The following is a 14,178-nucleotide window of genomic DNA, read 5'->3' on the forward strand; positions in this document are numbered from 1 at the left end:
CTGAAATAATCTTTTGCAGTGAAATTTAGCTTTACTAAAGTAATGAAGAAACTATAATATATATTGAGTCAAAAAGCTTGCCTTTTTTTTGCACATTGCATGAAAATCACTTCAGAAGAGGTTTAAACTATACTATAAAATGTCTGATTATGCAGCTGAAAGTTGTCCTTCTTTCTTCATCTCCCCCCCTCCCAAAATATGTGGTCTCCTTTCAGAAATTTCATCTATGAGTTAATGCAATCAATAGCATATTTCAGAAAGAAAAATATCCAAGGTTTTCATCCAAGCTGATCAGAATCTTACAGATCTTGCGAAATAGAAACAGCCCTCTATGAAATATTGCCTAACTAAAGTACATTTAAAAACACAAAGTACGAACAAAAAAATAAAAGTTTACTTTTAACAACCTAAATGAGACTCTGTGGTGTAGTGGTTCAGATGTCAGACCAGATGTTAGGAGATAACACATTCATATTTACTGAATAACTCTGGTCACTAGTTATGTTCTGGAAATAAAATGGGGAGAAATTCCATGAACTTGCCAATTTTAGACAAGTTTAATCAAATAATAAATAATATAATAAAAGGTAAAACAAATTTCTCACGGGTGTCTCCTATTAATGTAATTGAACAGAAAGGAAGATTATTTGAGAGTCTAGAAAGAGTACAGAGAAAAGCAACAAAGGTGATTAGGGGACTGGAGGCTAAAACATATAAGGAACAGTTGCTGGAATTGGGTATGTCTAGTTTAATGAAGACGCTTTCCTGCCTGAACAGGGGGTTGGACTAGATGACCTCAAACGTCCCTTCCAACATCATTATCATCATCATCATCATTATTATTATTTATTATTATTATTATTATTATTATTAATCATTGCACAGTCAGCCAGATCTTCAGACTGGATTGGGCATTTTTGTCTATCGAGTCCTTACCCAGGACCTGGGATAGGCAGATGTGAATATTTGATGGTATTACAGATATCGTCGCAGGATGGAAGCAGTTCCTAGTAAGGCCGCCTTTTGCAATTGACTAATGGCCAATTTGTCAATGCCAATGGTGTTCAAGTGGTGCTCCAGTTGTTTTGGGATTGCACGCAAGGCGCCTATTTACTATTGGTACTACCCTTGCTTGCCTTTACCACAGTCTTTCTATTTCTATTTGTAGGTCTTTGTATTTTGTTTTCTTCTCCAGTTCTTTCTCGTCTATTCTGCTGTCTTCAGCCACTGCCACATCCACTATCCAGACTTTTTTGTCTTTCTTATTGACAATTGTTAAGCCCGGGGTGTTCTGTTGCAGGTGCTTGTCTGTTTGAATTCTGAAATCCCAGAGCAGTTTAATTTTATCATTTTCTAAGACTTTCTCTATTTTATGATCCCACCAGTTTTTGCTTACAGGCAAATGATATTTCTTGCAGATCTTCCAATGCACCATTGTTGCTATTTTGTCATGCCGCTGCTTGCAATGTCTGTGCAGCAGCTTACCAGGTGGTCCACTGTTTCTTCAGCTTCTTTGCATAGGTGGCACTTACTGTCTGTTGCTGTCTTCTCAATTTTGACTTTGTATGCATTTGTTCTTAAGGCTTGGTCTTGTGCAGCCAGAATTAGTCCCTCAATCTCTTTCTTCAATTTTCTTGCTTTTAGCCATTAATATTATTATATCATTATTATTATTTTATAAAGATGAGCAGGATTTGTTTGTATATGCATATTCCTAATTTGATTATTTTAACTTTAAAAATAGTACTATACAATATGTAAACAAGATATTGTAGCTATTCTACTACACAAAAAACTGTAACCTTGTACAAAATATTTTTCAGCAAAGTAAACTAGCTGATTGTATCAAATATTGAATAAGTATATCACACAAAATAACTATCTGGGTGGAAATCAGATCATTATAATCAGTAGTAACTGACTTACCTCTGTTCAGCTCTTGAAATTAAATATTTGCCATAAAACCAATGCACATTAGCATATTTATTTTCTTGTTTACTTCCAGAGGTCTCTGTTCTTACCCACCTATTCCCCCATTTCAATAATCATTATCAAATGTCTATCAAAACAAGACTATTTTAACAATCAGGAGGACATCTGGCTCATATACAAAGATAATATGTTACAAAACAAAAGAGCCACTGCAGTAGAGGATTCCCCTTGGATCCAGGCTCTCTTAATCAATCAAGTGGTTAGGACTCTGAGCAATCACTAATCCAAAGTAATAGGTAGCCAATACATAGCAACCAGTGAACTGGAATTATATGATAGTAATACCTTTTAACCATCAACATTCTGCTGAATGCATTCTATACTAATTGCATTTTGAGGATCTTCTTGAAAAGCAGCCTGATAAAGGTCACATTAGTCAAAACCCATGATAAAGAGAATGTGACTTAGTCCAAATGGCATACCAGCCTAAGCTCGGAAAAGGTTCACTTATATGTGTTAGACTAAATGGACTGGAATTTCTGAAATTTCTGAAAGATGTGAAGGTATGGAAAGTTACATTAGAACAAATACTTAATTGGCTGGATTCACACCACACAAAACAGTCAATCAGGTCAATTAACAATCTTAATTCCAACAGTTTATGTTTAATGTTCATTTTGATTAATTTGTGGAAATATAACCTTGCCCAGCCTGTTCAGGTAAATATATTGTGCAAATTATGAAGAAAATGCATTAATGTCTAACCAGGTTGTAGTGTATTTTGCATTAATAAGTTGCATTAAAAAAAACTAGCCTGAGACTAACGCCTCTCTAGATGTTGCTCTTACGTTTTGGTAGGTAAATCTTATGTATAGATCACTCTTTATTCACTTTATTAGGATTGCAAAAGTAATTTACCGTAAATGCCGGCGTATAAGGCGACTTCCGCGAGTGCTGAAATCGGCGCCAAAGACGGGGGTCTTCTTATATGCCGAGTCATCTTATACGCCGGAAATACTGGTAGTTTCCGGCGTATAAGACGACGTTCTAGGAATGCAGCCCAGCGATAAAGATGGGGGTCGTCTTATACGCCGAGTCGCCTTGTACGCCAGCATATACGGTATATCCATAAAATCTCACATATCAATTTGGTAATCTAAACACAACATATGACTGTCCCTATACAAATAGACTTTCCAAGTAGATTGACTGCATGAATCTATAAAACCCAGCTAGCCATTCTATTTTAAACTCATGAATAACTCAACTTTTGAAAATCTCTAAAGTTAATAGAACATCGTGCTCTTTGCCAAGCAGAATAAATTAAAGGGAATATTTTTTCCATGGCTTCCAAAAGTATTGTTAGATTTCTAGAAATCCTGTATGTATGTACAGACCTATGGGAAGTTATTTGTGGAAACTCTTTTTTTATATATTTTATTAATTTTTTAACATGGTCACCTTAATATTCGGTAAACAGTGTGTTTTCTGGGTTTACATTTTAAAAACATTTGCTAACAATTAGTTTCTATAATTATAATCCACATAATAGCTTTACTTGATTTCCTCTTTTTCCCATAATGTTCTCTTTTACCAACCTTAAGTTAATACAATTCTTATTGTTTTGATAGATAACAATTGAGTATAATTTTTTTCTAATATTTCCACAAATAATAATCACATCAATATAATATTTCTTTTCTATCTAGTCATTCTGGTTGTCTCATCATAGATCCTGTTTACAGTTCTTGTTTACATTTTTCCCCCCACAATGTTCAAGACATTCTTACTGGTTAAGATTTTCTCAAAGTTAATTACATTTAAATATTTGATTCTATTTTTTCTCATGTAAACCATCCCATAACTTTTACCATACTTAAGGAAAAATAAGACTAAAAAAAGAGAAAAAAAAGAACAAGAGTAAAGAGAGATAAAAAGATAGTATACTACTGAAAGTCCATGTTTCCCCTAAGCTAATACATATTTATTTCCAAACTTTTTCCATTCTTTTTACCATAATTAAGAATATATTTAATCTTTAAATATTCCATTTAATAAATCTGGTCTTTTAACTCTTATTCAAAACATTTTTTTTCAATCCATTGTAATTTTCTTAAAATCAATCACATTTAAATATCTAAAATATGTTCTTATATATAAGCCATTCTAACTCTTTTATATTACTCATATCAAGAAATAAGAGAAGAAAAGAGAAGAAAGAGAGAGTACTATGTCAAACGGGTGTTTCTTTTTAAAATATTATCTCTGCTAAGTCCCATCATCTATGGGAAGTTATTTGTGGAAACTCTTACAACATTTCAAAATACACCCAAACCATTTGCAAAAGGGAAAAGCTGCTGTTCTTTATAATAAATGTTTAATAATTGATAAATGTACATATTACTTTTGTCCCCTTCAACAGTCATTAGTCTCCTCTCCAATCAGCTTTTAGAAATCTTCTGCTGCAATCCAAACTTCTGTTTAGTTTTGAAATGTAGTACATGCGGAAACTCATGCAGTAAAAACTTAAAACTAAAAGTCATCTTCTTTCTACAATATTTAATATTTCCAATAACAAAAACAGAATTATTCTTACATTTTTAGATGATATTTATTCTTTTTCCTTTTGTATCAACTGAAAGTAAAAAATAGGCATAACGATACCAAAAGATTGAGGAAAGGTGACATTTTTCAGCCTCCAGACCAAATAGAAATTAAACTTTTAAAAATAAAAAAATATATAAAAGAATAAAAATCAATAATCCTCCCACTTCCCAGGCGACAACACATCAGCCCTTCAGGGTCTTACAAGAGAGTGGCAAAGTGGGGGCCAGTCTAATCTCTGCAGGGATGATATTCCAAAGGGAGGGAGCCACCATGGAGAAGGTCCTTTTTCCGGATCCAGCCAGATGGGACCTGCAACATTCCTTGCCTCCCTGTTCTAGTGGGTTGGGTGAATGTAATTGAGAAGAGACAGTTCCTCAGATAACCCTGTCCCAAGCCATGAAGGGCTTTAAAGCTGACAACCAGTACCTTGAATTGCACCTGGAAGCCAATCAGCAGCCAATGCAGTTTCCACAGGAGATGTGACACATGTGTGCCTGAGTCTGCACAAAAGCATGTGGACCATTTTGAACCAATTGGAGCTTCCAGATGCTTTTCAAGGGCAGCCCCATGTAGAATGCATTGAAATAGTCAAGATGGGGCGATAACTAGGGGGCGACAATGAGCCGGGATTGTTGGTCTAGGAATGGATGTAACTGGCACATAACCTGCAGTTGTGCAAAGGCCCTCCTGGCCACAACTGCCATCTGCTCCTCAAGATTATGCACTGGGTCTTTTGCCCCATTAGCAGACTCATCTCCAGTACGGTTTACATTATAAACAAAATTATATATAATCTATGCAAAAGAACAAAACATTTCTTGTTTAAAAAGACAGAAATGCCCTTAAGTATGTAGGGCACTCAAAGTTTAATTCTGCTTCTCAGGAGCAAGCATTTCCCAATATTTTTATATAATTCCTTCCATTTTAAAAATCTGAAATTTAACAGTTGTATTGAAAGATTTCATGATTTTTTTTAAAAAAAAATTGAACAGATTAATACCCCTAGAGGGTGCTAGAGTAATGCTTCTAACTTAGCAGTACTGTACCTGTAGTTGTGTGCGGTTGTTTTTTTTAAAAAAACAAAAACACAATCTTGAAAGGTTATTTAATAATGTGCTTAATTCCTATTCTATTTCTGATTTCCATGGGTGTCAAATATGGGCAAAAAAATGCATGTGTTAAATGCTGCCTACGGTATTACAAAAAAGAAGAGAGGGATAATTTAGAAACTTTATTGATGGACTATTTTTTTCAAGATTTATCTGACTGACTACTACTAATCAAGATGAAAAATTTGACAGCCCCAGCCTGTCTGTTATAGAGAGTTTGTAGCCCTTTTACCAAGGATATCCCTCTTCAGCTGGAGGTCAAAATCCAATGGCACTGAAAATTCAGCATACTAATGTCCCATTTTATTTGTTTAAATTTATTGAGTATCCAATCCCAGCTTACCTCAATAGGGCAGTAGGATGCTGAAGGAAAGTGTTTATTTGGTATCAGCTCTGTCTCCTGATTCTTTATCTAAGAGACTTCTTTATCTAGGAGACTATCTTTGAGGGAAATTTATCAGATAGCGGGATACTGTTCTAACATGCTAAAGACTAAATTTTTTAACTCACAAGATTTCTTTGAGTTTCAAACAGTATATGTTAATAACAACTTTGAAAAGAAGTATAATAGTTACATATATAAATATGCTGCTAAATTATGTTCCAAAATATGGAAATTTTTATTATAGTTAGAGCTTTAGTTCTGTTGAATTTGGGGCTTAGCCAAAATGATGATTTAACAATAAATTATAAAAAAATTATTGCTAAAGTTAAGGGACCGATTTAGGATATGACCATTATCTAATTAAAAGAAATTCTTTATGAAGCTGATGAAAGAAGTCAACGAATGGTCTAGATTTAATGATAAGCTTAGCAATTGAATTAATCTATATTGTTACTAAATGGATATCATACATATCTTTTCTCTTTTTAATTATTTTTCTTTAAAAATATTTTCATTATTTTAGCTCTGCTTATTTTAATTACCATCATGAATATGAATTCTTTTCTCACTATATAATGATTACCCTATATATATATATTTGGCTAATGTTGTCATTGCTTCTATTTCACTATTCAAAAAATAACTTCAATACAAGAGTGAATAATATATTTAATGTTAAATGCACAGGCTGTCAGCCATAAGAGAAAATGCAGTTAAACTTCTGTATAGTTGAACTATATTTCTAAATAAAAATAGTCAGAACAAAACAGATGGAGCATACAGAAACAAAACCACAAGAAGACGTATAGGTTTTAACCTTCTGTGAAGCAATAAGCAGCGTTTGATAAAACAGGAACTCATGCACCTTAGCAAAGACAGAAAACGTTAAGCCGAGCTAAGCTACAAAACCAAATAGAAAGCAAAGTCATTGAGCTGTATCAGACTGACCAGGAACATGTTACCTGGAAATGAATATGTATTGTTTCATAAAGAGAAGGTAAAAGACAGTCATACAATCATTTTATTAGAAAGTGGATCACAATGTAGATTTTAAGGTTAAGAGTTTCCTCAATGGAATATCAGAAAAAACAATAGCAGAAATCTGACAGGAAACCTTTTAAAATGGCTCTAAACATCAATAAGACTCATAATAGTAAGGAACTCAATGGCTATAAATAAGTGCACAAATTCAAAATCAGCAGGAAAAAAACAATAATTTTCTTGTGTCCCTGAGGCACTCTACAAATATATGATTCTGTCATAAAAGATTATTAGTTCTATGTTTTCTATTGCAAGGGCAATATACACAAATCCAAAATTTTAGAGTAAAATTCCAGGAACATTGAATTACAGATGGTCATTTAAAGCCTAATGTTGGAGAATAAAACTTTTAACTTTTAATAAATGTTATCAGTTACCAACATTTCCATGGCAGAGCTTGGAATTGGCAAGCAGATTCTTGTCAAGTTTGTAATGGACTGCCAAGAGAATGTTAAAATGCATTCAACTCACTAACCCCCTCCCAAATCTAAATACATACAGCTACTAGATTTATACATGTAGAAATTAGCAAATCCATCAGGAATATATTGTCAGTGAAAGTTTTCCCATATCAGGCAAAAGTCCTAGATAGTCTAGCATTCTCTGTCACATCATCATGGATGATGAATACATGCAGGAAAGTCACAAGTTATAGTTCACTTCCACTGGTGCTCTTTAGAAACTTAAAATTTGCTGCCTTGGCTTCAGGCAAAATAAACATTAAATTTAGGGACAGTCCTAATGCTAAATTAGTAGTCAATGTCAGCATTACACCAGAAAGCACCAAACGCCTTATCTCATATAGCAGGGGTGTCTAACTCCCGGCCCACAGGCTGGATGCATCATAGCGAAACCGCGCCCACTCCATTGCCGGCAATGGCAAAAAAGTCACGATATGTCACAACACGTCACGTGACGTTGCGAGTTTGACATCCCTGTCATATAGTGAATAAAATTTCTCTCTTTTTTTTAGTTTCACATTCAGCCTCAATAGATGTCTCTAATTTTAACATTGTGAAATAGTAGTAGCAGTAGTAGTAGTAGTAGCAGCAGCAGCAGTAGTAGTAGTAGTAGTAGTAAAGTTGGAAGGGACCTTGGAGGTCATTTAGTCCAACCCCCTGCTCAGGCAGGAAACCCTACACTATTTTGGACAAATGGCTGTCCAGTCTCTTCTTAAGAACTTCCAGTGTTGGAGCATTCACTGCATCTGGAGGTAAGTTGTTCCATTGGTTAATTGTTCTAACTGTCTCTCTTCATTTTTTCCAGGGTCATCCACTATTAAATATATTAAATTATGTATATAATATAATATTATTGTATCTATTATTGCAGGGTTTAACATTTTTATTTTCCCTTTCAGTTTTATCTATATATAGCATTGTCAGCAACTTAGCTGAAGGCACATGTTCACCTAACCCTCATTTTCATTTTCAAACCATAAAAAGATCTGGCAAGCTCAGTTTTAAAATCTCTACAAATACTTGTTTTTGTTTTTTTATACATCTTTCTTTGGATGAAATTCAGCATCTAGGCTTCATTTACAAGCTGTGTTCCAGTTTCAAGTTGTTTAAATGGTTTCCTCTCCTACCGGTAGTTATAACACTGTGGACTTATGCAGGTCAAGCAAGCCTTTTTGGGGTTGTGGGGGTTGATCATTGCCATTTAATACATTGTTTTCATTAATCCATCTAATTCAAAGCACATTGTGCATGTTAATCACAGAGTTGTGGGCTGAAAAGAGTAGCATAATAGTTCCCAGGGTTAAACAGCCCATTTGATGCCATTCAGTTTTGTTTTGATATGTTTTTTGGACCAATATGCATGACTAGTAACTAGAAGCAATTCAGAGAGACAGGAAATTACTACAGAGAGAGGTAAGGGAGAATGCTGCATTCTACATTTGCTTGTTAAACTAACACAAAAGCAGCATTCAGTTCCCAGAAAGTCATAATATGACTGTCCATTATTGCAATTTCAGCTCCACTGAATACCATTGTATGCCCTATAGAACATAGAAAGGAGTGATTATTTTCCTCAGTCTCATATAAGTTCAGCATGCAGAATATAAATGTCATCTCTCTCTCATTCCTTGCCCCCCTGTTTGTATGTGTGTGTGTCTACACATATACATACATACGTGCAAAGGACCACCTTATGCTATTCTATACTTCGATGTTACTGTTCTTTCAGCAAGAGTCCCAAAAGCTTATCAAATAAGAGGCCAGTTGAGAAATTTATACAGCATAGCCATAAAAGTTAATTGAATCCACAGCCTATTTGTGGAACATGGACTCTAATGAGATAATAGATACTACAGCGCAGCCTCTCCATTTCTCTATTAAGACTCCTTCCTTGACTAAAGAACTCAGTGCAGAACAGTAATTTTGATTCTGCATAAATGGAGAAGTACAGCGGAATAGCCTATGCTATAAAAATTGTTCTAGAATCCAGAGTATGTCAAGATTAAAACTGGTAATGTCTTGAAGGTGGACTAATTGCAGCTACCAAAAGCTAATGTAATATATATGCAATATATCTGGTAAATATGTGTCAGAATGACAATCAGGTTTTAATAATATGGAAGGACTAGACTAAAAATAAGCCAATCATACTTGTATTTTTCCTTGACTTATTGATGATAATGATGATGATGATGATGATAATAATAATAATTTGGAAGGGACCTTGGAGGTCTTCTAGTCCAACCCCCCATTCAGGCAGGGGGGTTGGACCATTTCAGACAAATGGCTGTCCATTCTCTTCTTAAAAACTTCCAGTGTTGGAGCATTCACAGCTTCTGGAGGCAGGTTGTTCCACTGATTAATTGTTCTAACTGTCAGAAAAATTTCTCCTTAGTTCTAGGTTGCTTCTCTCTTTGGTTAGTTTCCATCCGTTGCTTCTTATCCTGCTTTCAGGTGCTTTGGAGATTAGCTTGACTCCCTCTTCTTTGTGGCAGCCCCTGAGATATTAGAACACAGTTATCATGTCCCCCCTCGTCCTTCTCTTCATTAAACTAGACATATCCAATTCCAGCAACTGTTCTTTATTTGTTTTAGCCTCCAGTCCCCTAATCATCTTTGTTGCTCTTCTCTGTACTCTTTCTAGAGTTTCAACATCTTTTTTACATCGTGGTGACCAAAACTGGATGCAGTATTCCAAAAATGCTACACTCAATTTGCCAGCAAATTTGGAAAACTCAACAGTGGCCACAAGATTGGAAAAGGTCAGTTTACATTCCAATTCCAAAGAAAGGCAATGCCAAAAAATGTTCAAATTATCGCACCATTGCACTCATTTCACATGCTAGTAAAGTTATGCTTAAAATCCTACAAGCTAGACTCCAGCAGTATGTGGATCGAGAACTACCAGAAGTACAGGAAGGATTTTGAAGAGGCAGAGGAACTAGAGATCAAATTGCCAACATACGCTGGATCATGGAGAAAGGTAGGGAGTTCCAGAAAAACATTTACTTCTGCTTCATTGACTATGCTAAATCCTTTGATTGCGTGGATCACAACAAACTGTGGCAAGTTCTTAAAGAGATGGGAGTACCAGACCATCTTATTTGTCTCTTGAGGAACCTATATGCAGGTCAAGAAGCAACAGTGAGAACTGGACACGGAACCACTGATTGGTTCAAAATTGGGAAAGGAGTCCAACAAGGCTGTATACTGTCGCCCTGCCTATTTAACTTATATGCAGAGCACATCATGAGAAAGGCAGGGCTAGATGAATCAAAAGTTGGAATTAAGATTGCCGGGAGAAATATCAACAACCTAAGATATGCAGATGATACCACTATAATGGCAGAAAGTGAAGAGGAACTAAAGAGCCTCTTGATGTGGGTGAAAAAGGAGAGTGCTAAAGTTGGCTTGAAACTCAACATTAAGAAAACCAAAATCATGGCATCCGGCCCTCTCAATTCCTGGCAAATAGATGAGGAAGAAATGGAGGTAGAGACAGATTTTATTTTCCTGGGCTCCAAGATTACCTCAGATGGGGACTGCAACCAAGAAATTAAAAGACGCTTGCTCCTGGGGAGGAAAGCTATGGCAAATCTAGACAGCATACTGAAAAATAGAGACATCACCCTGCCAACAAAAGTGCATATAGTCAAGGCCATGGTTTTCCCAGTTGCAATGTATGGATGTGAATGTTGGACCATAAGAAAGGCTGAGCGAGAAAGAATTGAGGCCTTTGAACTATGGTGCTGGAGAAGACTCCTGCGAGTCCCTTGGACTGCAAGGCGTTCAAACCGGCCAGTCCTAGAAGAGATCAACCCCGACTGCTCTTTAGAAGGCCAGATCCTGAAGTTGAAACTCAAATACTTTGGCCACCTAATGAGAAGGAAGGACTCACTGGAGAAGGGCCTAATGCTGGGAAAGATTGAGGGCAACAGAAGAAGGGGACGACAGAGAATGAGGTGGCTGGATGGAGTCACTGAAGCAGTAGGTGTGAACTTAAATGGACTCCAGAAGATGGTAGAGGACAGGAAGACGTGGAGGAACGTTATCCATGGGGTCGCGATGGGTTGGACAAGACTTCGCAATTAACAACAACAACAACATTAACACTTCACGTGATCTTGATTCTATCTCTCTGTTAATGCAGCCTAGCAATGTGTTGGGTTTTTTTGGCAGCTGCAGCACACTGCTGGCTCATATTTAAGTGAGTGTCCACTAGGACTCCGAGATCCCTCTCACAGTTGCTACTTTTGAGCAAGGTAGTACCTATAGTATACCCATGCATTTGTTTTTTCTTGCTTAATTGTAGAACCTTACTTTTTTCACCATTGAATTTCATTTTGTTAGATAGCGGCCAATGTTCAAATCTGTCAAGAGCCTTCTGTATCTTAAACCTATCTTCTGGAGTGTTGGCTATTCCTGCCAGTTTGGTGTTGTCTGCAAATTTGATGAGTTCCCCATCTATCCCCTCATCCAAATCATTGATGAAGATGTTGAAGAGTACTGGGCCCAGAACAGAGCCCTGGGGCACCCCACTACACACTTCCCTCCATGTAGATGCAGTTCCATTGAGGACCACATGCTGAGTACGGCTGGTCAACCAGCTATGAATCCATCTGGTGGTGATTCTGTCTAACCCACATTTTTCTATCTTATCAAATAGTAGCTTGTGGTCTACTTTATCAAATGGCTTACTGAAGTCCGAGTAAATTATATCCACAGTATTCCTCTGATCCACTAATTTTGTCACTTGGTCAAAGAATGCAATAAGATTTGTCTGGCATGATCTGTTTTTGACTAACCCATGTTGGCTTTTAGTAATGACTGTGTTTGCCTCTAGGTGTTCGCTGATTCATTGTTTGATTATCTTTTCCAGAATCTTCCTAGGTATTAAGGTCAGGCTGATAGGTCTGTAATTTCCTGGGTCCATTTTTTCCCCTTTTTTGAAGATGGGAACTACATCAGCTCTTTTTCAGTCCTCTGGTAGCTCCCCAGTGCTCCAGGATCTTTGAAAGATATAGTTCAGTGGTTCTGAGATCACATCTGCCAGTTCCTTGAGAACCCTGGGGTGTAGTCCATCTGGTCCTGGTGATTTGAATACATCTAAGGTGGACAGGTGCTCACTTACCATTTTCTTGTCTACCTTAATTTGTGTTTCTAATCTGTTTTTTATGGTACTGTTTTTGATAAGTTGGACTTTTTTTTCCCTTTCTGTAAATACGGATGCAAAAAATGAGTTGAGTACTTCTGCTTTCTTCCTGTTGCTTGTCTCCTTCTTGCCACTTTCTCCCACTAATGGACCAATCACTTCCTTAACTTTTTTCTTGTTTTTTACATGTTGAAAGAAGTTTTTTGTTATTTTTTACTTTTGTTGCAAGCTCATTTTGAGCCTTAGCTTTTCTCACTTCATCTTTGCAGGCTCAAGCTATTTGCTGATATTCTGCTTTAGTTATCTGCCCCTCTTTCCACTTTTTATACGTCCTTTTTGTCTTTCAATTTATCAGAGAGTTCTTTATGCAGCCATGCTGGTTTCTTTTGAGAGCTGTTATTTTTCTTCTTCCTTGGTATTGGGCTAGACTGGGCTTTTATAATTTCACTTTTCAAAATTTCCCATGCTTCTTGAATTGTTTTTCCCTTGAGGATTCTCATCCATGGAATCCTTCCCAAGCTCTTTCTAAGTTGGTTGAAATTAGCTCTCTTAAGTTTGACTGTGTTCTATTGCTTGTGCTTGCATAATGTTGAATTCTAATATTGCATGATCACTCCCCCCAAGGCTCTATCATTTCATCTCTGTTTATCATAAAAATATACAAATTAAATTCATATGTACAAATTAATTTACAATTTAATATTTGCCATTTAGGTCACAATGAAAATATAAATCCATTGTGGTAGCAATTATACAGAAGGTTAACTGCTTTCTAAAAATCCTTGAGAAAGGATTGAAAATAAAATTGATAATAATTTACTGACAAAAAACTATGATACGAATATATTTGGTATATTGTTTATGATTGCATACAATTTTGGGCACTGCTGAAGGAATGCAGAAAAAGAAAACATGTTGTGTTATTTCCATAACAAAGAAAAAAACAGCACATGAAGCTTTTTAGCTTCAGGTAGGTAAGTACAGCTCCAACAGAATCATAAATAATACATATAAAATCAAGTTAAGTTGTGTTAATGGTTAAGGCATCAACTAGAAATCAGGTGACTGTGAGTTCTAGCTCTGCTTTAGGTCAAAGCCAGCTGGGTGACTTGAGCCAGCCACACTCTCTCAGCTTTAAGAAGGAGGCATGTCAGAAAAACTGCAGAGAATAATCTAGGCAATTTCCAAGAGTCAAAACTGACTCAAAGGCACAAAAAACAAATATAAAAATAATACTATTTTCTAGGACATAAACTATGGAATTTACAGCCATCACAGTTAGGCTGATCAATATAAAATATTTTAAATTCATGGTGATAGTTTTGTTAATGGTTATCAACCATGATTTATGATTTAGTCCTTGGCTTACAACCACAATTGGAACTGGCATTTTGGTTGTTGAGTGTGAAGTGGTCATTAAGCATTAAGATGTCACATAACTGCCCACATGACTGTTTTGCTCAACAACTGCAATTCCGGCACCCCTGGAAT

This window comes from Crotalus tigris, unplaced genomic scaffold (assembly GCF_016545835.1).
Source record: "Crotalus tigris isolate CLP2741 ecotype Arizona unplaced genomic scaffold, ASM1654583v1 scf7180000019120.420415, whole genome shotgun sequence".
Classification (NCBI taxonomy): domain Eukaryota; kingdom Metazoa; phylum Chordata; class Lepidosauria; order Squamata; family Viperidae; genus Crotalus; species Crotalus tigris.